The following is a 26431-nucleotide window of genomic DNA, read 5'->3' as shown; positions in this document are numbered from 1 at the left end:
TTTTAGAGACAGGGTCTCTCTGTACAGCCCTGGCTGTCCTGGAACTCACTTTGTAGACCAGGCTGACCTCAAACTCAGAAATCCACCTGCCTCTGCCTCCCAAGTGCTGGGATTAAAGGCGTGTGCCACCACTGCCCGGCATAGATCTTTTTAAGTAGAGAAAAATATTACTTTGGCTGAAATGTTTTACCATAGATTCCTGGGGCTACATGCTATATCATTATAAAACTTACAATATGCCAGACATTCTAGCGCAAAAGAAAAAGGTTCCTGTCCTGTTTGAATTGCTGCCCTAACTCCCTTCAATGATGAATAGCAACATAGAAGTGTATACTTGATAAACCCTTTCCTCCCCATCTTTCTTTTTGGTCATGGTGTTTTCTTGCCCCAGTAGAAACCCTAAATAAGACAGTATCCTACCAGCAACTCTTCATCTGTGGAGAACAGGGCACATAAGATTGATCTTTGGTATGCTGGAGGTGGACCAGGGTCAAGAGGTTATCTTCTATTCTATCCAAATATCTGGCTATAACAAGACACTCATCTGGACAAATCTTATCTTTCTTTGTAGGGGAGCTGGGGGGGGGGCATAAAAAGTGTGAGCTCAAGTCCATTAAATGCTTTTAATAAACCCTTAGAAAGCATCCAGCATTTTGCTTTGATCACTGTATAAAGTCACCCGTCTGACAACTTTTATATTGCCTCTTTTTTAAAGATAAATTTCAGTAATTAAAGTGTCCAGTGGAAGCTTGACAATTTCGAGGGCTGCGAATTAGGGAGCAATCCTGAGTGATGCGGGATGACAGCTGTGTGTTGTAATGGGAAATGTATTCATCTTAGATAAGAAAGGCCAGTGCCCGGACTCCTTTAGAAGTCAATGTGGACGGCAGGATTTCACGAGCCAGGGATGGAACATATTTGGCTAAATAGGCTATCCTTTGCTGCCAGGTGGAAAAGAGTGCTGGAGATAAAACGTGGGGTCAAGAATAAAGCCCAGGGCATATTGGAATCTCCTGCCTTTTCTTTGCTCACTGTGTCAGCTTAGCTACATTTCTTAATCTAGGTCTGGGTAATTTCATCTTTAAACTTGATGTATAATAGTCACAGCGTTAGAAGCTTGATTGTACCATTAAGTAATGCCAAACATGTAACATTCTTACCATTTCCTTTGTCATATACTGAGTTAGTTAGGATTCACAGGGCCCTGTCTGTATATCTCTGGAAGTGTGGGAAATTGTTTACCATTTCCAAGTCCTGTTCTCTGAACCCATCATACACCCGACAGTACTTAGTGTCCAAGACACAATAAGGATTCTATATTTATAGGCCAGTACTGACATTATCTAAAGTCAATCTCTGTTCAAATCATGGGATGGTTTCTCACAAGCTCATCGCACCATTGCCCCTCCTGACTATGAGTGGATTAAGAACACTCTGGCTGGAGAGATGGCTCAGCGGTTAAGAACACTGGCTGCTCTTCAAGAGGTCCTGAGTTCAATTCCCAGCAACCACATGGTGGCTCACAACCATCTGTAATGGAATCTGACACCCTCTTCTGGTGTGTCTAAAGACAGTGACACTATACTTCCATAAAATAAATAAATAAAATTTTTTTTTAAAGAACACTCTAGCTACCTGTTGACAATCCTTTGTAACTGAGAAATGAGTTAAGGATTTTTTAACTCTATATTATTTTTCTGAAAATTTCATTTATTTAAAATTTACTTATTTATTCAGAGAACGTCAATAGAAATATTTTAAGAAAGAATATATGCAACAATGTTCAGACTGAACAAGATGGGTTTACTTGTCTAAGAATATATATTTATATGTTATATACCCATTTGCATATATGTCCACATACATGTATATATGTAAAATTAAAAGGCATCATTTTAGGAACACAATGGGCTATATGGGCTGGAGAGAGGAGGGGGGAGGGGAAGGGGGAATGATATGGTAATGTGATAATTACAAAACCATTTTAAAAAAAGAACAATTTCTTATCTAATCCCCTTTAGAAACGAATCTAAGGATAATAATGACCATTATACTGTTCATGCTAGGCTACTCTCCTCTCATCTGGTGACATCTTCTTGCTTCATATTATCCTATATATTTCAGTTTTTAGTTACTGAGTGAGTTAATGAAGGATATATTTTTCAATTCTTTAAGTTGGAGCCTTAGGATGAGACAATGCCAATAAGACAGAAGGCATTTTCTGGTCCGTGGCAGGCCCATTACCTGATGAGACAGTCTCCTGTGATTCTTTACCTACTTATATTTAAGGGGAATGAGGCACAGTCTTTAGGGTTATTTGAGGACCCTTACATCCCAAGCAATATTACTGTACAAAGGACTGAGTTCCTGGCCTTCTTGGCTTAGCTTCATCTCTTCTAGATTGTCACGTAATAGGTTCACTTTCTGAATATAAAAGATGCCTTGATCTCCTAGAGATGCCCAGATTGTATCTTACATGGAGTCAATCAAAGGGGCGGAGCTGAGATAAAGGGTGAGTGGATGAGAGCCCATGTATCTTGAAAGTGGTGCATTTATGTGTGCACACAAGTAGGCTCTTGGTTTCTGCTGGTGAGTACAGAAACAAATGAGTAATGTGTAAAGGGATGTGTAGAAGTACAGTTGCCATGTTTTTAAATTGTGGGGCTGGAGGATGGACCAGGGAGAAACAGTGCTTGTTGCACAAGGTTGAGGATGCAGGTTAAGCTCTTCAGCACCAGCTTAGAAAGCTGCGCACACATGTGATCCCAGTGCTGTCAGCGAATGATGAAAAGAGGATTCAGAAGTGTGCTAGCTGCCATTCTAGGCAAAAGACCCAAAATTAGTGGGTTCCAGTTCTAGTGAGTGACCTGTCTGAAGCGGTAAGGTGGAGAATGATAGCTTTCCCCCTTTGGCCTCTGTATCCCACCCACATGCATAGTCCTGTGAACCTATAAACAAATGTACACATAGGTGAGCACCAAGCCAATGTGAATGCCTATGTGTGCACATGTCTGTACACACATGCATGCACACTCACACATACACACACTAACATACACACACATACACACGCACATACACACCTCTTTCTTACTTTCTCCCAAAATTCCCAAATTCTATAATTCCCAATTTCTATAATACTGTCTCTTCATTCCTTCCAACTTGAATGTACCTCTTGAGCTGGTAGTTAAGGGCTGACAGAGACTTCAGTATTCAGTAATGCTGTCCAGCCCTTGTAGATTCTCTGATGATCACAAACCAAGATGATGAAGCAAAGAAAGCAATGGCATAGTTACTCCTCCAAAATTAAGCCAATTAAAATATGGTTGTCTTGGTGACCTAGTGCCATGAAGAGATATACACCATGTCTACTGCAGCTCTTTTTTAAAAAATTGGAATGCTTCAGGAATTTGTGTATCATCCTTGCGCGGGAGCCATGCTAATCTTCTCTGTATTGTTCCAATTTAGTATATGTGCTGCCGAAGGGAGCACATACTGCAACTCTTATAAGGGAAAGTACGGAATTGGGGCTGGCTTGCAGCTCAGAGGTTTAGTGGCTTGAGAGTTGTATATCTGGATCTGCAGGCAGCAGTAAGAGAGAGATACTAGGCCTGGCTGGGGCTTCTGAAGCCCCGAAGTCTCACTCCAGTGACCCACTTCCATCAAGAAGGCCACATCTACTCTACTGAGAGACCACTTGGTTTCACCCTTTCCGATAATGCCACTCCCTGTGATCCTATGAGGGTGCATTTTCATTCAAATGCCCTCTACAGTGTATACTGCAGAATGTGTCCCAAGCAAGGATACACAGTTTGATGGCTAGCCTTCATGTCCACACTGAGTTACACAGAGCAACGCAAAAATCTGGGACCATTCCAGAGAATTCTATATTAGCACAACGAATGCCATTTATATAACTGTTTGCATTGTATTGCAATGTCTGAGGCAGATTAGAAATTTTCTTTTAAAAACAAGTTGCTCATAGAGATTGGGAAGGCTGCTGCTGTATATTCTTTTAACGTAAGGAACAAAACCTTCTGGAAAGACTACCCAAGAAGTTGCCTGCGAATAACATAAAACTATGAGTTATGTGAATAAAAGCAGGCATCCTTTCCTTCGTTCTCTATCTTTTAGCCACAGTGTCATTTAATCTTCAAGGACCTCTATGTGGTAGGTAGATCCTTGCCTGGTCCTTCTTTTTGGCACGGAGTGGAATTCCTCGAGAAATGATAGTTATCAGCAGAAAGCCCTGATTAAAGCATTCAGTCTCACTACATCGATCCCTTACCGTCAAAATTGACTTCTGATCCTTGAAGGAGGTCCCTCCACATCCTGCGAGCTCACAGCAATCTTGGGCCTCTCCAGAGCCTCAATCAGGTGTGGTCCAGAGTGATACAGCCTCGCTGTTTACGAAATTGACAAATTCATAGCCCTGTCGCTGGCTTCCTTTTCAGTGGGAAGCGGGGCTTCTCTTCCAGCAAGCCGACTTAGATGTCTGTTTACTGTTCCCTTCAAATGTGAGCGCTGCTGGTGATGCACGTCGCAAATGGAAGTAATATCATTTGAAGTGGTCCCGCTAGAAGCCCACGAGCAATCTAACTGCATTAACTCCTCCGTCGGAGTGGAGGAGACTGAAGAGGGTACACAGCTCGAGCGAGAGGGAAACAGCAATATACAAGTCCATGACTGTGAGCTGCACAGGCACCTAAAGAGGTTTCACTTACTGCCTTCAAATAAATGACACCAGGGCATCACAGGACATCTAATATTCTGTTTACAAATCTTGTTAAACATTCGAAGCAACTGAGACAGTGTCTTCCTATATTTCTGAGGGGATTATATACTTCTTTTTCCCCTTTCCTTCTCAGAGAGTTCTGGATGGCTGTGACTTTTTCTACTAGAATATATATATCAGGTTCAGTTAGAACTCATTAGTAGAGTGCTTGCCTAGTGTTGGTTAGGCCATAGGTTCTATCCCTAGTACTCCAGAAACCAGCACACACACACACACACACACACACACACACACACACACACATTTTGTGTATCTCTTTATGATCACACATCCTAAGACTATGTCTTTCTTAAAGTTGTTTCTAAGAGCCACAGTCTCCTTTAATTTTGTGTGTGTGAATATATGATCAATTTATGTTATCGCTTTAAATTTTATTTTATTCCCTCAGCTTTATTAATGTATAATTAACAAATAAAAATCAGATGTATTTACAGTACGCAATATGGTATTTCAAGATGTGTGAATACTGTGAAATGGCTCAAATCAAACTAACTGCCATATGCAACAACTCTCAAATGTGTGTGTGTGCGTGTGTGTTAGATCCACTGAACAATGTTAAAATATATTACATTTTATTTACCACAGACATTGTGCTAGCCATTAGAACTCATGTTTCTCTTTGCACTTGAACATTAATAAACACTACTATACAGCTAACAAGCTCACGTATACTATAAGTTAGATTATGTTACATTCTAAATAGTGGAGAAAGAGTGTTTCTCACTTATCCACAGATCTTATGCACATAGGAGCTCACAGAGACCCTGGAAGCATAGAAAAGACTTGCATAGATTCAAGACAGATAAGGTCATAACGCTGGTAGTAGGGATAGAAACAAGGTGCCAACCCTAATTAAGAAGCTATTTGATAACCATACCCATGGATGGAGTTAGAGACAAAGTTCAGAGCAGAGCCTGAAGGAACAACCATCCAGAGACTGCCCCACTTGGGGATCCACCCCATAAACAACCACCAAACCCAGACACTAGGCAGATGCCAACAAGAGCCTGCTGACAGGAGCCTGATATAGCTGTCTCCTGCGAGGCTCTGCCAGTGCCTTGCAAATACAGAAGTGGATGTTCACAGTCATCCATTGGACGGAGCACAAGGTCCCCAGTGAAGGAGCCAGAGAAATGCCCAGGGAGCTGAAGGGGACTGAAGCCCCATTGAAGGAACATCAATATGAACTAACCAGTACCCTCAGAGCTCCTTGGAACTATACCACCAAACAAAACACATGGTGGAACCTGTGATTCTAGCTATATTTGTAGCAGAGGATGGTCTAGTCGGTCATCAATGGAAGAAGAGGCCCTTGGTCCTGTGAAGGCTCTATGCCCCAGTGTAGGGGAATGCCAGGACCAGGAATGGGAGAGCATAGGTTAGGGAGCAGGGGGAGGGGGAAGGAGATAGGGGATTTTCAGAGGGGAAACTAGGAAATCTAGTTTATTTGAAATGTAAATAAAGAAAATATCTAATAAAAAATTACAAAAAAAAGTTTAAAAAAGGGGGAGCTATTTGAACCTGATATCTACTAGGGAATAATCAATTTTCTCCATTGCTCCTTTACTTTTAAGTTTTCTTCAATTATAACCACACAACTGCCTAGATTGGTCTATATGGTTCTATTCATCTTGTGGTTATGCCATAAGTTGGGAGTTAGTATTTTCCTACTTTTAAGATAAGATACTGAATATTTAAAATGTTGAGTAATTTACCTATGAGTGTCAGACCACAAAACTTGTTTCATGTCATATTAGTGCATCCAACGCTATATTACACACACACACACACACACACACTACACAATATGATACACTTATACACATCTATAAAGTATCCTGAAAAATAGTAGATAATCTAGTCTGGATGATATAATATGTAGCTGGGCCTTTAGCATTCATAGACTGTCTAGTAGGAAGATGTGTATTCAGTAAAATGAATGTGGAGCAATTATTCATGATCAATTCTGAGGTCTTCAACCTATACCTAAAATCTAGCGATTTTTGATGAGAATTAGGAAATGCTAATTATGAAATGGTAGGCTTGGATAATAGCTTGAAGTACCTTAACTACTGAACATAAAAGTAGATAGACCCATTGGAAAAGACAAGTAAATACAAAACTGGAATATTTAAAGCTAATGCTTAGAGAAAAGGCCTAGAATTAGTGAAAATGAAAGGTTGGAATCAGGAAATTAACAACTTAAAAAGAAAACAAACAATACAATATACTTTGCAGCAGTTGTTGCTGAATTTGGAGGGACTGGGTTCAAAGTCTTAAGAAGGTATCTTTGACAAGCTCAAGATCTGTGCATGTAGCAGATGCTTCAAATGCTATGTGTAGAGAAACTGAACAGGTAGTTGTGCTTGGTCAGCAGAGGTGGGGTAGAGCTCAAGGAAATGGAAGAAAGAACTGATGTCTCTCTCTCTCTCTCTCTCTCTCTCTCACACACACACACACACACACACACTGGTAGGAAACTGAGAAAAATCAACAATATAGCATCAGAATCTAAGTTGTTGCTAGTGATGGTTAGTTGGCTTGTGTTTGGGTTGTTGTTCAGGTTTTTTGTTTGTTTAAAAAAACAACAACAACAACAACAACAAAAAAAGATCTCATATAGCTCACTCTAGTTTCAAACTCACTGTATGTTTGAGACTGGCACTAGAACTCCTGATTTTCTACCTCCAAATGCTAGAATTACAGGCATGTGCCACTGTGTACCACATTTAAAGTGGTACTTAACAATTTCTCAAACTCTGATTCTCTCACTTGCTACACTAATGGTCTCAGACAAGGAACTAACCACCCAGAGACTGGAAGAAGCATGCCTTGCAGAATCAACAGGTGTGTCTAGAAGACATAAATGGAGCATGAGTGAGTGGTCGAGCAGAGATAATTGCTAGATAACCTAAAGATGCTACTCTGCCATTGCTGTCAAAATGTTTAGAGAAAAAAAGTAATGGTTATTTGTCAAATGTCAAATGAGAATAGTGGAGATGTCTCAAAGCAATAAGGACTCCGGGACTAAGACTACTCTTTGCCAGACTGTGGAGTAGTGCTTAGCTGAGTAGGGAGAGAAAAATAAGAGGAGCATTCCAGGGAAGAGAGGCATGGTGAGCCAGGTGTGGGAACAAGAACACATCTCCTTCTATGTTTCAAAGAACCTGAAAACCACTTTAGAAAAATTCATAAACATGAAACATCAAAAGGACATGGGAGCTGGGTTAGAGATGTGATTGAATTTATAGAATTAGCAAGTAAAATGCAGGGTGCCCAGCTTCACTTGATGTTCATATAAACAGCAAGTTGTGGTTTTTTTCTGTTTTGTTCAATTTTGATTTTATTTTGTTTTTATTGTAAGTATGTCTCCCAAAAATTGATTGTTTGTTTGAATCTTTAACTTATATTGTGGTTATCTGGGATCACTCTGTTATAGGTCAAGAAAGCAACCTGAAACTTACTAACTTTTAGTAAGAAATAATGGAAGGGAATTTGAGCAATAGAGTCACATGACAGAATTTTTTTTTCTCTTGACTACTTTGGTGTACATAATGGAAGAGAGTGGTTAATTCCAGCTAGCTAAGGATATTTCTACTTCCTTTCTATTCGCTCAATTTGTTTCTCTGTTGCTCTTGAGTCCCTCTCCCTGATGTTATCTGTGTCTTCGGTAGAACATGGGAAGTCCAAAACAAGATATAATATAACAATTTTCTCTAAGTTTAGGTTAATTCTTTTCCCCTTAGTATGTGATTCCTTCTTTCTTGAATGTTTGACAAGTAATAACATATTGTACATTCAACAATTTTATATTAAATGAAATTACCCCTTCCCCAAAAATAACTCTCTTGTTTTTAATTTACAAAGATCTACAATGTGCGAAACTCCAAGCTCAAACAAATTTCCATTCCCCTTCTCTAGTTGTGTCTATCTATAGAGCCCCAATAAGAAGAACCAGGTCTGTTACTTGGAGTCTTGAGCATTAGGAGTCTGGAACATCTGGTAATATGATATCCAAGCCACTTGATGGCTCAAGCACAGTCAGTAAACGTTGACTTTCTCTTCTTCTGTACCTCAAAAGTAAAAAGTTACATAAGTGTCAGGGCCTTGGAGAAATTAGAAGCTGAGAAAAAAAATATACGATAAAGCTAACAAAATGGTAGTGAGACTGAAAGGAAACTCCAACACTGAAAAGGCAAAGGCATGGGAAAAAAAAGAGTGTCCGGAGGAAGTACAGAACATATGGATGCTCACTTAGGATGCTCACTAAAGCCATGTTTGGATTTAGATGTATCCTCCTTAAAATTCCTGTTGAAACCTAAATGCCATATGGTGGTATTAAGAGATGGATCTTCCTGGGAGTGACTCTCATCTGTGCTGTCCCCCATCAGTGGATTAGTGCCTTTTAGAAGAACCAACTTAGATCCTTTTGTCCTGCTGCCTTCTGCCATGTGAATGCCCAGTGTTTATCTGATTCAACAGACATAGCAAAAAGGCACCATGCTAGAAGCAGGGAATGAGGGCTTCATCACCCATGAAATCTGCCAGCCCATTAATGCTGGACTTTATCTCCAGAACAAGAGTATGACTTTCTATTTCTTATATTAACTGTGGATACAGTGACAAGGTACTTTCTATTCTCCTTTGCAGAGAATAAAGTTATAGTTTCTTCTGGGGGGTAGGCAATATTATGTCCTAGATAGGTATCATCACTTTTGACTGTGGAGGGATCAAAATTGCAAATGAAATGAAGGATTTATTGAAGAATCAGATATTGAGGACACTGGGTCATTCCCGTTGTCACATACCTTGAAGTACATGGCTTGAAGACAAAAAGGGTCGATCAGGAAGCCTTAAGACTTGACTGAACTGTAAAACAAGCAGTCATCTTCCACTTTAAGGAATGAAGGAATCTTTTCAAATATTTCTGAATGTGGGACAGTGTCGGATAATGGGAAACTTCCAATTAGGTGGCAGAAATTATAGTCCAAACCTGTCACTTCATATCTTGCTGCATTGACAAAATGGGACAATTGTGCCTGACCTACCCAGAGCCTTTTTTTTTTCCAACTGCTTCCAGGTGAGTATCTATAAATCAATGATGATAATTTAAGACCCCAAACTCCATGGATTGATGAAAACCAAATTTAAAATTATATGTGTAGTTGAGAAGGCGATTTCAAATAATTGAGACATACTTAGTGTCACTGTTTGAAATTAGATTCTGAATTCAGCTGGAGTTACAAGTCTCATCAGATACTTTGAACCTGATACCATTTAAATAATCTCATCTGAGCGGAGTAGAGAACATGGTTCATTTCCCAAGTTTAGCCAGGCAGCCTGCTGGATTGACTAGTGATGTCTTGATTGAGTATGATTCCCCTTGACTCATTTCTCTGTTGTTGGTAATTAAAAGCTGTCTGGTTTTATTCTCACTTAACGATAAGTGAAACGGCAATGTCTGCCAGACTATTCCCATTCGCTTGGTGTCTAGAACAGTGGAGAGCTTTGGGAGCGCCACTGATTTCAAGCCGAGCATCCTGGCAGCCCCCAAAACAGATAGCACACTGGGGTATTGCACAGGGGAACTGACCATCAACCTCAACGCCAATCAGAAAACAATCCCCAGTGCAAATGGATAAATTGGCATCGATGACCTTATCCTCTATTTCCAGCTTTGAAAAGCAGAGAGTTGTGTTTGTGGATAGAGTAGGCTGTCTGTCAATTGCAGTTTCCATGAGTCTCTGGGACTAAGGAGTGTGCCTCATTTTGTACTAGAAGAAAAATCATACCGATGCAAGAGAGAAAATGGGAATTCAGTTCTGACTCACTCTGTTCATCTTACTGTGATCTCTTTTCTGTAGAGTTTGGGACTTTGCTTTCATTATGGTGTTAATAATCTCGATCAGCATTATTATAATCACAAAATGTCAGCCTAAGAGAATGATAATCTCATCGTCATTATGTTCCAATGTCACCTTTGTCAACTTGAGCTTAGCTATCATTGCAAATTACTGTATCAATGCTGTAATTAGATATAATTTGTGATATGACCAGCATTCACAGGTGAGTTGCTTTTTGAAAAAAAAATAAATCTCACACTGACTGAAATAGGTTATTATTATAGATCTCCTTTTTTTTTGAGAAAGAACCAGGAATGTTTAATATAGACTTTCACTTGAGCTATATTCCAAATCAAAATGTTACATTTAGAGGATACAACATGGCTTAATATTTATGACTTGAATATTATAGCCTGCACATGAGAAGAAAGCACTGAAATCTCTATCTAGTTCTCTGTGCATGTGTGCGTGTGTGTGTGTGTGTGTGTGTGTGTGTGTGTGTGTGTTTTAAACGTGGCATATAGAGTTATTTTTTAGGATTGTCCTCCTGCACACGATAAATGAAACTCAAATGTCTTTCTTTTATACATATCTCATTGATATCGACCATTCTACAATGACTTCTGCTTTTCCCAACGCAGAAGCACAGGTTAAAAATATTTTCCGTTCTGTTAAGGTTTCTTTAAACCAAGGCAGGATTAAAGTGTATGGAAGGAGAAGGGCAGTGGTTTGAAGAAAGATTTTCTTCCCATTTTTATGGGAAGAAGAGGCCCAAGTTAAAAAAGTAGGAGTGGATGATCAACCATAAAAGTGATTCGTGAAACATGACATCTCTTTAACATTGAAGGAAAAAATGTTTTCCTTCATCGAGTGCTTTCTTCCATATGCAAAATATTGACACATCCCTATTATAGTGAACAAAAGCCTTCATTCAGAGAGATAATTTTATAGAGCGGCTGGCGTCATGTGATCTTATTAATATTTATGAAATATGATAATAATATGGAAAAGGGGGAACTGGAATATAGCCCTATCTTTCTAGACCCTATTCATTTCAGCTTCAAAATGTTTTTTCATTTCACACATCAGACGCTAATTAGCAAATATCTAATTAGTGTTAGAAGATTAATCGCTCATGGGAGTTGCTGAGGCTTTGAGCTTCCATGCATGCAAAAGCACTGCCACTTCCGGTGCATTTGTTAAGGTACAGTAACTTTAAGTGATACAACTTTTATTTTTTTTCTTTGAAAAAACATTAAATTACAGCAATGGAGGAAATTTGGTCTCCAGAACAAAAGGCAGCAAGGAATGCAAAGTTATCAAGATGATGCAGGTAAAGCTACCTGTTCAGTTAAGTCCCTAGACCTTAGGCAGGAACATGCTCCATTGTAGGCATTGTGGGAGAGCCTCCCAGGACTGTTTGCTTATAAAGTTAACTTGTGCCCTCCAAACACTTAAGGAATTAACAATGATTCCAGTGCCAGGACTTCCAGGGCAGATTTGTGAGTTTCCTTTTGGCCATGTGTACTGTTTGTTGTTATATAGCTAGAGATTCCAAACATTATTTTCATTCTTAAATGGTCAGGGAGGAGAATAAATACAGCACATGAAAATTCAATTAAATTCAGGTTTTATTGTCCAAAAAAAGTAAGTTGGATTTGCATCCAGCCCAGCTCACTTGTTAAGTTCTTTGTGAGGCTGCACTCACATGGTCCAATGGCAGAGCTGAGCAGAGCTTACCGAGAGCCTATGTTCCTTGTTGCCTACAGTGGTCCTTTGTGGGAACAATATGCCCATTCCTAAAAGAAAGTAAAATATCTTCATACACCAGGGTAGCTGTTGGAGTCAAGTGATCAGTTCTTTAATTTGTTGCCCGTGTGACTCTGGACAGTACCTTGACATTTCCTAGCTTCCACTTATCATAGAGGAATTATGAATCTCTTCAGAAGTATATACAAACTGAGGTCTTTAGTAATGAATCAAATTACTTACAGAAAGTCCATCATCTGATGCATGACTCACTGGGTTGCTGGTCTTATCTTTTCCTAGATGCAAAACAAAGATAGCTGCCTTTGTGTGTGTGCAATTCCCCCTTCCTCCTTCCTCCCAGAGTTTTCTAGGTGGTGGACTGAGTGGCTCCCAACTGGGAAGAGTAGTAGTTTCCACACATTTCATCAATTAGATGGACAACAAGATCAATGATACTAAAATAAAATCATCTCAATAGAGAATTTTTGTCCTTTTAGTATCATACTTCATCTTTGTCTTGTCCCCCAAGTGCCCCAAAGCATATCTTCTCATAATAAAATGAGAATAAAAAAAAGGAGTCAGAGAAAATTATTGCTAATGGAAATTCCAAAAATGTTATTCTTCTTCTCTCTTGTAAAAATCTCTGTTATACCAAATTTCTATTTACAATTCACAGCTGTCAGATCTATCATTAAGTATATACATATTAAATTTGTTGACTGTATCCTGTGGAGTCAGTGGTGGGCAACTCATTAAATCCCACAGGGAGCTTATTTCTTATAAGTTAAAAACAATTAGAGGATGAGGTATTTATTCTTCAAGGAGTAAGTTGGAGCGAATTGTAAACTTCAAATTTTCCTCTGTAAGCTAAAACAAACTCCTTGTTTAAGAGAAACGTGGAGTTTTAATAAAAAACTAAAAGCAACGTGTACAAGCACACACACACACCCCAAATGTCGGTGATGTAAATAGTAGACTTGGCCCATAGAGTCTGTATATCCACATTGAAATTTGCTCATAATTCAAATTGTATTATAGGTTCTTGGGAAACAAACACTGCAAAGTATTAAAGAGATTGAAACTAAGGCTTTTAATGGAAGACCTAATGTTCTCCATTTAATTCCTCTGATGGCTGCAAGCAGAATTAATATATTTTTCTGTGAAACAATGAGCATTAGGGAAATATTTTTAAATGCTATTGATTTTGCATGCCTGAAATGAAAGTCAGGAGAAGTGGCATCATAGTCGCAGGAGTGTGTGGTCACACTCCCTCAACTGTAAGTAATCCTTGTGCTGGGTGATGCTTACGGGGAGGACAGAAAAGCCCTTGTTAGTCACTGGCCACTCCGTGTATTTAGTATGCCCACTCAGCCTGGAACTAATCAGGGATGTAGGCAAGTTGTATTTAGGGAAGCTGTAAGTGGAGACTGACCTTGAAGCAGATGGAAGGATGTGCTGTCAATCCATGGAGCAAGCCAGCATTCCTTACCTCTCTCACCATCTCTCACCAGGGGATGGGAGTTCCCACCATGTTGGAAAAATCCCTATGAGAAAGAAGTGAGATCTTGACTATAACTACAAATACAGGATGCCAGTCACCTGAAATGTTCTGCATATTGAAGAGAAAGGATCCCGCTACTCAAGTAGAGGATGCCACTGCATCTATTTCAGAGCATCTCTGCATTGGAGCACATGGGTGTATAAACATAATCTGTCCTGGAGTTTACTGTTAGAACTTCACATGGTCTGTTTGATCTGTAGAACCACCAGGAACAGGGCTCTTAGTAGAGAAAATACAGCTGATTATCTGCTTCCGACTGGCTTTAAATGCTGCTGTATTTTCCAAATGATTTGTAGAAACCTAAAAGTTTAAGAAAGATCTTGGGGCCATTGTCAAATGAGAAAATGGGTTGCTTATGCTACAATGTCACATGTTTCTAAAAACTTTAAAGCCTATGTGATAATATCATGACTGTTGCTACCACACCGCCCAGCCAAATAAGGACTTTATATTTGTCCCCTCTGTGCTTTTTGTAATAATTGTCAACTTGACAGGGTTCAAAATCACCCAGAAAATAGACCTAGGGCACATTTCTATGGGACCATGTAGAATAGATTAGCCTTTTGCCATGCCCAGCTAGTATCCCCTTGATATAGTTGCATAAGAAAGGAAGTATGGTTGTCTATACTCTTCCTGTGGGCTTGGGTCCTGGACTAAATCTAAAGGAGATAAGAAAGTGAGCAAAAAAAAAATTATATATATATATATATATATATATATATAGAGAGAGAGAGAGAGAGAGAGAGAGAGAGAGAGAGAGTTCCTTTTTTTCCTGATTCAGGATCCTTTCTGCTTCATCTTTTGCTTGTCTTGAATTCTCTACCATGATGATGAGCACAGTAAAACCTTTCTTTCTCTTCTTTTGACTTCTTTTTCCCCTTTGAATATATAGTATTTTTATTGCAAATAGATTCTTTTCTTACACAATATGTTTTGTTTACAATCTTCCCTATATCTATTCCTCCCACTTCCTTCCCATTTCTCCTCCTAACCAGATATTTTTGTATCTCATTAGAATACTAACAGGTTTCTAAGGGATAATAATATGATATGATGTGATGCATAGTATAGTATAGACTAATATAATATGATACAAGAAAAATGAACAGGTTGGAATTGAACAATAAACACGTAGAAGGAAAAGAGTCCAAGAGAAAGCACAAGAATAAGAGATACACTTGTTTTTTACACTCAGGAATAGAATAGAAACACTAAACTGGAAGCCATAATATATGTGCAGTTGACCAGCTATACACCCCTGTAGGCCATGTTTCAGTCTCTGTGAGTTCATATAAGCTTTGATAAGGTTGATTTAGAGGACCTTGTTTTCTTGGTATCCTCCTTTGGCTTTTACACAATTTCTGTCTCTTCTCCCTTTGGAAGACATCTCAGTGTTCCAAGGTCTCTCAGTCTCTGCATAATACCTGTCTAGCTGTGGGTCTCTGTACATGTTCCCAGGAAGCTCCTTTAATGTGAATAGTAGTATTGGGTGTTTTTTTTTTCCCCTAGGTCCCTGTGCTATCTAGTCTCAGGTTCCTGGTCACTCAAGCAGTTTCTGGTACGAATTCCATCTTGTGGAGTGAGCCTTAAGCTAATCCAATATTCATTGGTTGCTCCCACAGGCTTTGAGCTACCATTGCCCTAGAATTTATTTCAAGCAAGACACAATTTTAAATTAAAAGGTTTGTGACTGGTTTGACATTTAGGTTTCTCTTTTGGTAGCATGCAGAGTACCTTCCTTTACCAAACACACTACAATGTAGAAGTGAAGGCTCTATGTAGGCACCACCTTGGCCGTCTTCAACAGTGGGACCTTGGCATCTGTTTATAGAAAGCAACCTACAAAAAGTCTTCACAACATCCTGAGTTCTTTAGGGATTTCCAAAGAACACCTTTGACCATCAACTCAATTAGATGTAAAAAAAAAAAAAAAAAAAAAATGAAGCAGCAATGGAAGCTTCACTTGGTGACAGAAGATGGCCAGTTAGGGCTCTGTCTCCCTCATTACTTGGAGATTCCATTTAGATGACCTTGATATGTAAATTGTTTTAGGAAACTTCTACTCTATTAGATTTCCATAGTACCCCTCAAATGACCCTTGATTTTAGCTGTTTTCCCTGTATACCTCCCTTGTTCCCTTCTCCTCTTCCCCTCCTTCACTTAATCCTCCTGTCCCAGGCCCCCACATCCATCCATAACTCTTCTATTTTCTTTCTCAATGAGATATATCTTCCCACCCCTCCCCCATTCCCTTACTCTATACCTGTCCTCTGTGATTCTGTAAATTGCAGCTTGGTTGTCATCAATTAATTGACTTAATATCTACATATTAGCAAATACATAAACAATGTTTGTTTTTCTGGATCTTGGCTACTTCACTCAGAGTAATTTTTTTTCTACTTTCACCTGTTTACTTGTGAATTTCATGATTTTTTTAAATATCTGAGTAATACTCCATTATACAAATGTACTACATTCTCTTTATCCAGTCTTCTGTTGAGAAACATGTAGGTTGTTTCCAATCTTTAGATATTAGAAATAGAGCAGCAATGAACATGGTTGCACAAGTGTCTCTGTGAGAAGATGGTGCTTCCTTCGGGTATATGCCCAGAAATCATATGGCTGGATTTGAATTAGATTGAATCTCATCTGAGGAGCCACTACCATGATTTTAATAGGTTGTCCAAGTTGATACTTCCACTACAATACATGAGTGAGTGTTCCCTTTATTCCACATCCTTACCAGTATGAGCTGTCACACGTGTTATTGATCTAGTCATCATAGTCATTCTGGCAGGTGTAAGAAGAAATCTCAGCGCAGTTTTGATTTGCATTTCTCTGATGGCTAAGATGTTAACCATTTCTTTATGTGTTCCTCAGCCATTTGAGCTTCCTCTTCTGAATATTCCAGGTTCATATATGAACATATATAACATATATGTACCCACTTTGTAAACTGGGTTGTTTGTGTTCTTAAAATTTATTTCATTTAGTTATTTATATGTTTTTCATACTAGCCCTCAATTGGATGTGTAGTTGGTAAAAAGAATCTTTTCCCATTCTATAGACTGCTATGGTGTCTGAATGATGCTATTCTTTGCCTTGCAGATTCTTTTCAGTTGAAGCTCTGTTTATTAATTGTTGAGCTTAGTGCCTATGCTAGCAATGTTCTGTTTGGAAATATTTTTCTGATGCCGATGAGTTCAATGCTATTCCCCAAGTTCTCTTCTATAAGGTTCAGTGAATCTGGTCTGTTAAACTAAAAAAACAAAACTGTTTAGGGTGTATTTGTTATGTATGCAATGTTCTGTCTGCATGTATACCGGTATGGGCAGAAGAGGGCAGCAGATGTCATTATAGATGATCATTATAGCTACCTTGTGGGTGCTGGGAATTGAAGTCAGGACCTCTGGAAGAGCAGCCAGTGCACTGAACCTCTGAGCCATCTCTCCAGGCCCCAGTGTATCAGGTCTTCTGATGAGGTCTTTGATATATTTAGAATTGTTTTGTTCAGGGTGTTAAGTGTGGATACGTTTGGATTCTTCTACATGTAGCCATTCAAATTTGACCAGCACCGTTTGTTGAAAATTATGTCTTTGTCAAAAAAGGTGTGTATTTCTGGGTTCTTTATTAAAATGTGGGTGTTCACAGATGTTTGGATTCATATCTGTGTCTTTGATTTGATTTCATTGTGATGTCTTTTTGTGTGTGCTAATACCATGCTGTTTTTATTACTACAGCTCTGAACTACAACTTGAAATTGGGAGTGATTATACCTCCTGAAGTATTTTATGATTCAAGACTGTTTTAGATATTATGGGTTTTTCTTTTTATGTTTACATATGCAGCTAAAAAAGTCTTTTTCAAGATCTGTGAAGAGTTGGGTTTGAAATTTTATTGGAATTTATTAAATCTGTACATAGTTTTTAGTAAGATGGTGATTTTTACAGTGTTAATCTTACCAATCCATTAATACGGCAAATCTTTCCACATTCTGATATCTTTTTCAGTGTGATGAAGTTCTTATTATATAGGACTTTCACTTGATTGGTTAGACATAACTCAAGGCCTTTTATATAATTTGAGGCTGTCGTTATAGGTGATTTTTCCCTGATTTCATTTCAATCCTTTATTATTTCTAGATTTTCCTCAGTTTGGGTTTTCTTTATTGATTGTCTTTCCACTTTCAGGTTTTGAACAGTTTTATTCATTTTTACAGTTTGCTTGTGTTTTCATAGACATCTTTAAGGGATTTATTCATTTCCTTTCTAAGGACCTCTATTATAATCATAAAGACTATTTTAAGGTCTATTTCTTGTGCTTCAGCTCTGTTGCAATGCTTCAGGCCTGCTGTGTAAGGGTTGCTGGGCTCTAGTGGAGACATATTGTCCTGGCTGTTATTGATTGTGCTTTTATGCTGGCGTCTAGGCATCTGGGGGAAGATTGTAAGTCTAGGTGCTGATATCTGGTCTTGTCTTTGTTGGGTGGGTGTTTTGTTCCTTAGTTTTTGTTTCCCTCTCTGGTTCTTGGGACAGTGTGACAGGTGTGTGTTGCCTGGGAGGAAATTCTTCTGGGATTCTAATAGTGTAGCCACTGGAGTTTCTAGGTAAAATGTGTTTCTGGGTATTGGTGGCTGAGATTTAGAAACAAGTATGAACTCAGGGGAGTCTACAGGACTGAGGAAATTGAAGTTTTCCACCAGGATCTGTCAAGTCACCTGAGAATGGGGGTAGAGAGCAAGGAGAAGCACAGCAGAAGTTCTGCTACCAAGCTGGGATTAGACTGGGGTGACTGGTCTTGGAGGAATGGGCAGAGGCGAAGATATGCAGTTAGCCTAATTGCTCATTTCCCTGGGAAGAGTGGCCTGTGGGTTCCTAGGGAGTGCCTGCTGGATCTTGGAGATGAAACCAAGCAATGAGAAGGTGGAAGGGAAGGTTGGAGCAGGAAGATCTGTGTGATCCACTGGAGATGGCTGGGGAAGTCAGCCTCAGCAGACGGTCTGCTGCAAAACTGAAGAGGAGACTAGGTGATTAGATGTGGAGGAGCTGAGAGATAAGTGAAGGTCTAAAGTTGCTCTACCTGCTTCCCTGGCCTGTGTGGCCTGTGGGTTCCCATGAACAAGAAGCACAAGAAGGGAAGATGGTTTTAGCAAGGAGTCTGCTACAGATCTGGGAATGTGACTGGGGCCATGGTATCAGGGAAGCTGAAAGAGAGGGGAAGATCACCACTTAACCAACCCTTTTTTAAAAACTTGCTTTAGTAACTAAGATGCTTGCTGTCATATTCTTATTTTCTTCCTGTCGATGTAAGCATGTTTGCAGTAGAAGATTAGATGGCCAGCATGACTTGGAGTTTTAGTTATTTTTTTCTGTGGACCAATGGTTCACAAACTCAGAAGCTTCTGGGTCAACAGAGCAGTTATTTTCCTGGTTTTGGATCAGTCGGCGACTAGAATCCTCTCTGAGCTTCAGTGGAGGCTGATTGGTTCAGTGCAACAGTTCAGAAAGTAATGTCACTAGACCAACTTGATGAGCATCCTCAGGAGACAGACAGAGATACCTTTTTTTCAGTTGTCATCTAGTATCACTGAATCAGAAATTCCTGAGGCCTGGCTGACAGTATCCTCCAGAAAGTGCAATGGAATATAGGCTTCTTATCTAGCTTAAGAGTTCAGGCTTACTAAGAAGCAACAAATGGGTGGGTTACGTTCTGCTCCGCGTGGTGTCATCATCATACAAATTGGAAAAGACTTCCTGGATTGTTGGTACCACTTTCTGGCAGGATAAATAAACATAATCCTAAAATATGTTTTTTCTCTCTCTTCTATATGGGGTGCAATTTCTATTACATCAATTTCATAGGGTGATCAGGATGAAATAGCACAGAGTGAGGGGATTAAAAATGCAGAAATGTATTTTCTCATAATCCTTGAAGCTAGAAGACCAAAGTTAAGATTCCAGTAGGACCATGCTTGCTTTGAAGTCTATAAGGGAGAATCCTTTCTGGGCTCATCTTAGCTTCTGGTGCTTTGGTGCCACGCCCTTGGTATTCTTTCGGCTTGGAATTGTACTCCTCTGATCTATTCCTTTTGATGGCCTACCTGTGTGTCACTGTGAGGCATTCTCCTCCTCTACTGTCATTGTGTTATGACACCAGTCATACTCGATTAAAGGTTCACCCTCACCTCTGTCATCTTACTTTAATTGAAATAACTATGTCGATAGGGGCTCTATTTCCAAATGAATTTACGTTATAAGGTACTAGGCATTAGGACTTCAACCTCCCCTTTTGATAGACAGAGTTCAAATTGCAAAGTCTACCAAGCTTTCAATCAATCGCAGCTTCATAACTCCATCACCAAGCTGAACTTGCCACTGAAGTCATCCCATGGTTGTGTATACTTGACCCTCTCATGTGAAATAAAGCATAAATATTTGCTGGTTTAGTGATCTAGACATGGGAGCCAGAAGAGAAGTGTCTGCATAGAACATGATACTTCGTATATCATGATGGAAAGGCCACAGAGGAAGATGTCTTGCCTAGCTGTGCAGATTTGAGCAGCCTATTAAACTGCAAAGAAATCAATGGTGCTATTTAGCATAATAATACCAGGGGTACATTTAAAATATCATATTATAGCATGGAAATATTGATAGCTACAGTGGGGTGTGTATAGGTTCAATTGCGGAGAGGGTTGATTTTACATCATCTGCTCTGGAACTCATCATGGGCACTTTTATTCTATTATATCTCTTGTGTCATGAGGCTTTGGCTTTTAAAACATTCAGGCTCGTCTGCGTGTAGTTTATATATAACTATGCTGTGTCTTCATTCATCTATTCGTCTTTCATTCATGCTTTCATCAAATGTGTACTGTGTGCCTGTGGGAAGACAGCCACTGGGCGCCAACAGTAGTAAAGCAAACCCCTGCCCACATACAGCTGATGTCCTATAGGGAGACATAAAATGTTTAAATGAAAACAGATACAGCCATATAAGATACAATTGCAAGCAGTAAAATGTCCTGTGAAGGGATGTGTTTGGAGTTGGGGGATAAAATTAACATGTCTTCGAATAACTCCATGCTTCCTATTGCAGGGTATTTTACAAACGTTGAGTTTTCTTAATAGACTAGCCCCTAAACACCTAGCCCGCTTTCCATAATATGATATAGCAATTATTCAGCGCCCCTTTGAAAGTTACTGCAAATATTCTCTAAATGCTACTAATTGATTTCTGCGGCTAAGCTGGCTATTATTGCTGTGCTGCACTAAAGGTGAAGGAAGCTAGGTGCTCTGACTCTCATTGAGCTTAGTAAATGTCCACAGTAAACCCATCATGATGCCACTCCATAGGCCATCCTAAAGCAAACATGACATTATTTTTGACAGGCCAACCACAATTTCTGTAGTTTAATGCGTAACACATACTGGCATGTATTTTGTTTCCAAGATTGAATTCAAGCAGTCTGGGGGTTTGATTATCTTTTTAAATGGCCACCTTAAAACCATAGAGTTATGAGCAAAGACCAGCCAGTCTCTTTAAAGTAAAATACCAAAGCACCTGTGTGTGTGTGTGTGTGAAAGTCAGATATGGAGGAGAGCAGTCCCACTAGAGAAACCTTCTCAGAAGAATTTAGTTGTTAGCATTTCCAGATGAAGAAAACCAACATAGTTAATTTCTACACCTTCAAGAACTTATGATTTCTTGATGGTGCATTGCCCATCAGATATAATAAAAAGACATCAACAGAAGCCATTTACACTAAAATCTGATTTGTGCTTTCACATAGTATTTATGTTTTTCTGATTTCATGGGCACATCCTAAGTTTGTGAGCCTTTACTAGGCCATATTAAAGTACTCTGTACTCACACTGCATTTGTTCTCCCAGATTTGGGCATACATATCCCAGTTCTATCTACTGCCGAGACTTCTGGTCAGGGATAGCTTCTATACTCCACGAGTAAATTATCCCCATGTGCAGAAGGTTTGACAAGCTATCTATACCCCTGATAGAAATAACACTGTTAAGAAAAAATATAGACTGCCATAAAGGAGAGGACTGTAATCACCATGTAGACTAATGGCCAGAATAGAAGAAGGTTTGTGGTGCTTGTTACATAGAAATCAATGTATTCATTGTTCAGAACACTCTCATTTGTTAGGAAATACACAGCTGCAAGTTATAGGTGGCAACACGAGACTCAAAGAAACTTAAACATCGAAGTTAATGGGCTAGAACTTGGCAAAAATGGATTTGAACCATTATTTTTCCTCCAGTCTTTACATACTTGCCATGCTGGGATACCCAGAAGGGAACACCCGAAAAACAAGCGACTCCTATCATGTGCTGTCGGGTTAGACATCTAACATCCTTTTTTTGTGTGTTAGCTACCAGAACTACATATCTGACTTTTAAAATATTTCTGCACCTTGTGAGTCATCACTTCTTAGAAGTGTCTGCCACAAATGACACAATATACCTAAGAGCCCTAGACCATGAACTTGTTGTCAGAGCCTCGGTCTCTGACTTGAAAGGTAACTTTCTGGAGAACTGGAGTCGGAGCTGTGGTTAACTCAGATTTCCCCTCTGATGACTAATGGTAAGCCTTTGCTAACTGCTGAATGGAACACAGAAATGACAGAAGGTTGCACAGGAGGTAAATATTCTTTGAGATGTAATCCTCAGGAAAAAAAAATACAGGTAGGATTGGTCGTGAATGGGTGCCTGCATTTCCTAGTGTAATGATTTAGATGTCCTATGGAGAGACATTGGCAGGAATGACATTAAAACAGAGAGGAGGCGCTCTTTAAGGTAGGAATAATGACAACCTAGCATCCCATCTCTTGAAAGCAGAGATTTTCACATTCAATGACTGTGCTAACTTCTCTGTCAACTCCAGTGTGCGATTGATTATACAGCTTAGGCTCATTGAGGTCATATTTCTCTCCCCCTTCCCCATAAAGAGCAGCTCTCTCATCATACTGGCCTCGCCTCCTGGATAATGTGAATATAAACGTTCTACATCTTCCCTTGCTACAGTGTTCACATCTGATGCAACCATAACTAACAAGATGTTCAGAGCCCGGGTCATTTTACTGGAACTTAACCTTGAAGGCTGTCCCTATATTAGCTGCATTTATCGCCTCTGTTGGATTAAGAAAGAATATAAGGAAGAAAATATTTCTTTTGGTTCTTTGTTTCAAAGTTGCTTCTGGGTAGGCTCTGTGTGCTTGAATGCAGAAAATGGTGGAGGCAGAACCATGTGGCAGAGAGATCCCTCACTTCTTAGTAGGTGGGAAGTGTTAGGAAGCAGGGCTTATGCATGGCTCAGCAGGTCTCCTCCTTGCTTAGTCTTCAAAGGATGCTGCCCACATTCAGGATAGCTCCCTTTTCCTCCAGATGATCCAGCCTGAAAACACTCTTAGAGACACAGCGCTGCTTCAGCCATCTCTTAGGTGATTCTCAAGCCAGTCAAGTTCAAGATTAAGCATCCTAACAGTTTGTGTTGCTGTTGTTGTTAAATCATCATCTCTCTGGCACTGGAAGATGAGCAGGGTGTTTTCTCTTCAAGGGAATAAAAAGCTGTCTGGCTTCATCAATGCTTCTCAGTACACTTTAGTTTTCAGAAATATTTTGAAATATTTATCTTAATTCTTTTCCTTTTAGATCATAAATCAGATTCATGCCAAAACATAAAACTAGTTTGGCTCTAAATTTGGATTCATATACTACACAGCAGAACTTTGGTGTTTACATAATTTAACCTTGTCTTTAACTATATCATAAAGGCCTTAGGTCTTCATCAAGGTCACGAGGATAACAGTGTAGTGTCTACTTTTCTCTAAGATGTGAAGATGTGAAAATAAGCTCCAAGACTCATTTTTCCTTTGCCTTTGAATTATTCCTGGTTTTCATTATTATTATTATTATTATTATTATTATTATACTTCCAACATATTCTTCAATCCTTCCAATTTAAGTGACAAAGGGACAAGTTAGGAAGGATAGGAACAAAACCATGTTGGCATATATTAAGATCATTTACAACAAATCAAAACCTTACATTCAATTCATCTCAGCACTTTCCCAGAGCGAATCAAGGCCTGTTCTCCTAAGTAATTACAATGCAGGTTAAAGGAATAAGGACTGTGGTCATTCATCGATTCTCGATATTTTTATTCCCAGACTTATCACTGCTTGGAATAAGAGGGTTGAAAGACTAGATACATTTGTAAAATGACTAGAATAATTTTACCCACCTCAGGGATTCAGTGAGTGTTTAATACCATAAAGGACTTTGAGATAGGCAGATGAAAGATGCTTCAGAAGGCAGACATGATTACTGGATTAGAATTTCAGAGAGGGAGAAAGGGGTCTTTTGTGTTGACAGAATTTTTTTATTCTTTTTGTAGTCCCACAGTAGCTTAAAATTTTTCCCTACCAATTTTTTCAATTTCAGATCATGTCCTTGACTTGGTATTGCTCTCATGAGAAGGAGTGTGTAAACTGTCTGCCTCCCTTTTGAATTTTGTTCTCTAATAAGCATCTTTGCATCTTTGAATTCACAAGGCTAATTTCTACATTCCCCATGGTTGGTTGAGATGTTTGTAAAGTAAAACGGTTATCACCTGGGGACGGTGTTCTGCAACTCGGTATTTATTACATGTCACAGAGGCACATGCAGGTGTGTGTGCGCACACACAGGAACACGCACACACATGCACTATCCTTATGTTGAATTGCTTGGAGACTAGACCAATTTTGCTTTATTCTCTAAAGGTTGCCATAATATCATTAATCTCTCTCAGCCCTTAAAGATGGCCTTTTGCCAAATTCTGTCAGAAAACAAGATATAGGCCATTTACTTTAAATATCTAAAAATAAAAATTGCTGAATCAAATGACTACACACTCATACACAACCAGAAGCAGCTCATGCATTTTGTAGTTGTTGGAAAGCTGGGGTGTTGCACAGGAGGAACAATGAAAGTTTGGGTTTACTGAGAATAAAATGCTTTATTATATGAGCTGTGCATGAAAATAAGTAGTGCTAATTAATAATCCTACAGAACTACATAGAAGCCTTTGATCTGAAGAATAGGTCATTAACCATTCAGAGTAGAAGTCTGCTGTCAAACCCCACACCCCCTGCTATTATACCTCTTTATTTTCTAGAAATGTCTGATGCAATGAGAGCTGGGCTGAGGACCATGCTGTGATGCTATTTCCACTCAGCCAATCACAGGAGAGTGACGTTTGGACCCTCCCACCGAACCTACCAGTGGGTGAATAGCAACACCTCCTTGACTTGAAAAGGCTGAGGATGCCATGTCACTGCCCCCAAATCTGTTATCCTTTGTTTTGTGTGAAGGGCTCTCCCTTTCCTAGGTTCCCACACACCGAAACCACACAAGACTCATGTGAGTGCCTTCATTCTAAAAAATACAGAGCCATGGTTGGGTCTGTAAAAAAATTTTGGGGTCCAAAAAATTGCGAATATGTGTATAAAAATCCAAATTAATTATGTTTAATTAACCAAACCTAACATTTTGACAGGAGTGTACTGTTACCCATTTGGCTGTTCTCCAGTTATAAATAAATCAAATATTAGCATAACCCTTGAAGTATTAGGCTGATGCAACCTGATATGGCTGCATGGGACCTTACAGAAGAGAAGGTACCTGGAAAAAAAATGGGCCTTGATTTACCTTTCTCAGGCAGATTAAAGTTTAGATTTGATGGACACAGATGCTCTATGTACAGCCCAGAAGCCTCCACCAGTGAGCGTGGGGGTGTGTTTCATCACACAGTAACTTTGTGATGTGTTAGCTGTTTTCTTGTTGTGAATACATTTCCTTCTGTGTTCTCTCTCAGCTGAAAAGTTGCTGTGAGCTCTCTTTCCTTCCATTATACCTCCGTGCATTCATGGACTCCGCCTTCAAAACTATTGCCAGGTGTTAGCATCTTCCCTGGGTAATTTCAGGCATTTTCCTTTGAATAAAAATGGCTCACTTGGAAGGTTGTGAAAGGCAGATCCCTGTGGATTGGAGAGGATTTTGTGTTGCGATGTGGTGGGAAGGCTTGCCAGCAATGGCCCGTTTCAGGCTGATGATGCAAAACTAGACATCTGTTAAATTAACATCTACCTAACGTTTTGCCTTCAGTCAAATGCATTAAAAAAAAAAATTAAATCGCTCCCACTCTGTCCTGCTTTCTTTTTTTCTCCTCACTGTCAAAACAATCTGTCACAAGATATTTAATTTCTGTGTAATGGGTTACTTAAAGACACCAGCATATGGTACAGTGAATGGTACCTAGCTTGGAGATCCGTGGAAGTGCATGTACTGCCGGTCAGCTACTCTCCTGAATTGTACTGTGCACTGTGTAGTCTGTGTTGTGTGCTGGAGACACTGAGCTTTGACCCACGTTGCTGACAGGCTCTCTGGCAACTCTTATCTTCTTAGGAGCAAAATATCACA

General features: G+C 39.4%; 1 protein-coding gene and 1 non-coding gene across 16 annotated transcripts in view; one reads left to right on the top strand and one right to left on the bottom strand.

Moving 5' to 3' along the window:
- The window catches only part of Tenm2 (teneurin transmembrane protein 2), a 1230398-nt gene that overhangs the window by 510680 nt on the left and 693287 nt on the right, over nucleotides 1–26431 (top strand). The window lies entirely within an intron of this gene.
- Gm22127 lies at nucleotides 3387–3492 on the bottom strand. Its single transcript, XR_003949876.1, has one exon. It is a non-coding gene; the product is annotated as a U6 spliceosomal RNA (small nuclear RNA).

The sequence above is a fragment of the Mus musculus genome, chromosome 11, assembly GCF_000001635.26.
Source record: "Mus musculus strain C57BL/6J chromosome 11, GRCm38.p6 C57BL/6J".
In the NCBI taxonomy this organism is placed as follows: Eukaryota; Metazoa; Chordata; class Mammalia; order Rodentia; family Muridae; genus Mus; species Mus musculus.
Note: the sequence above shows the minus strand (reverse complement) of the source record. Positions and strands in the feature narration are given on the sequence as shown.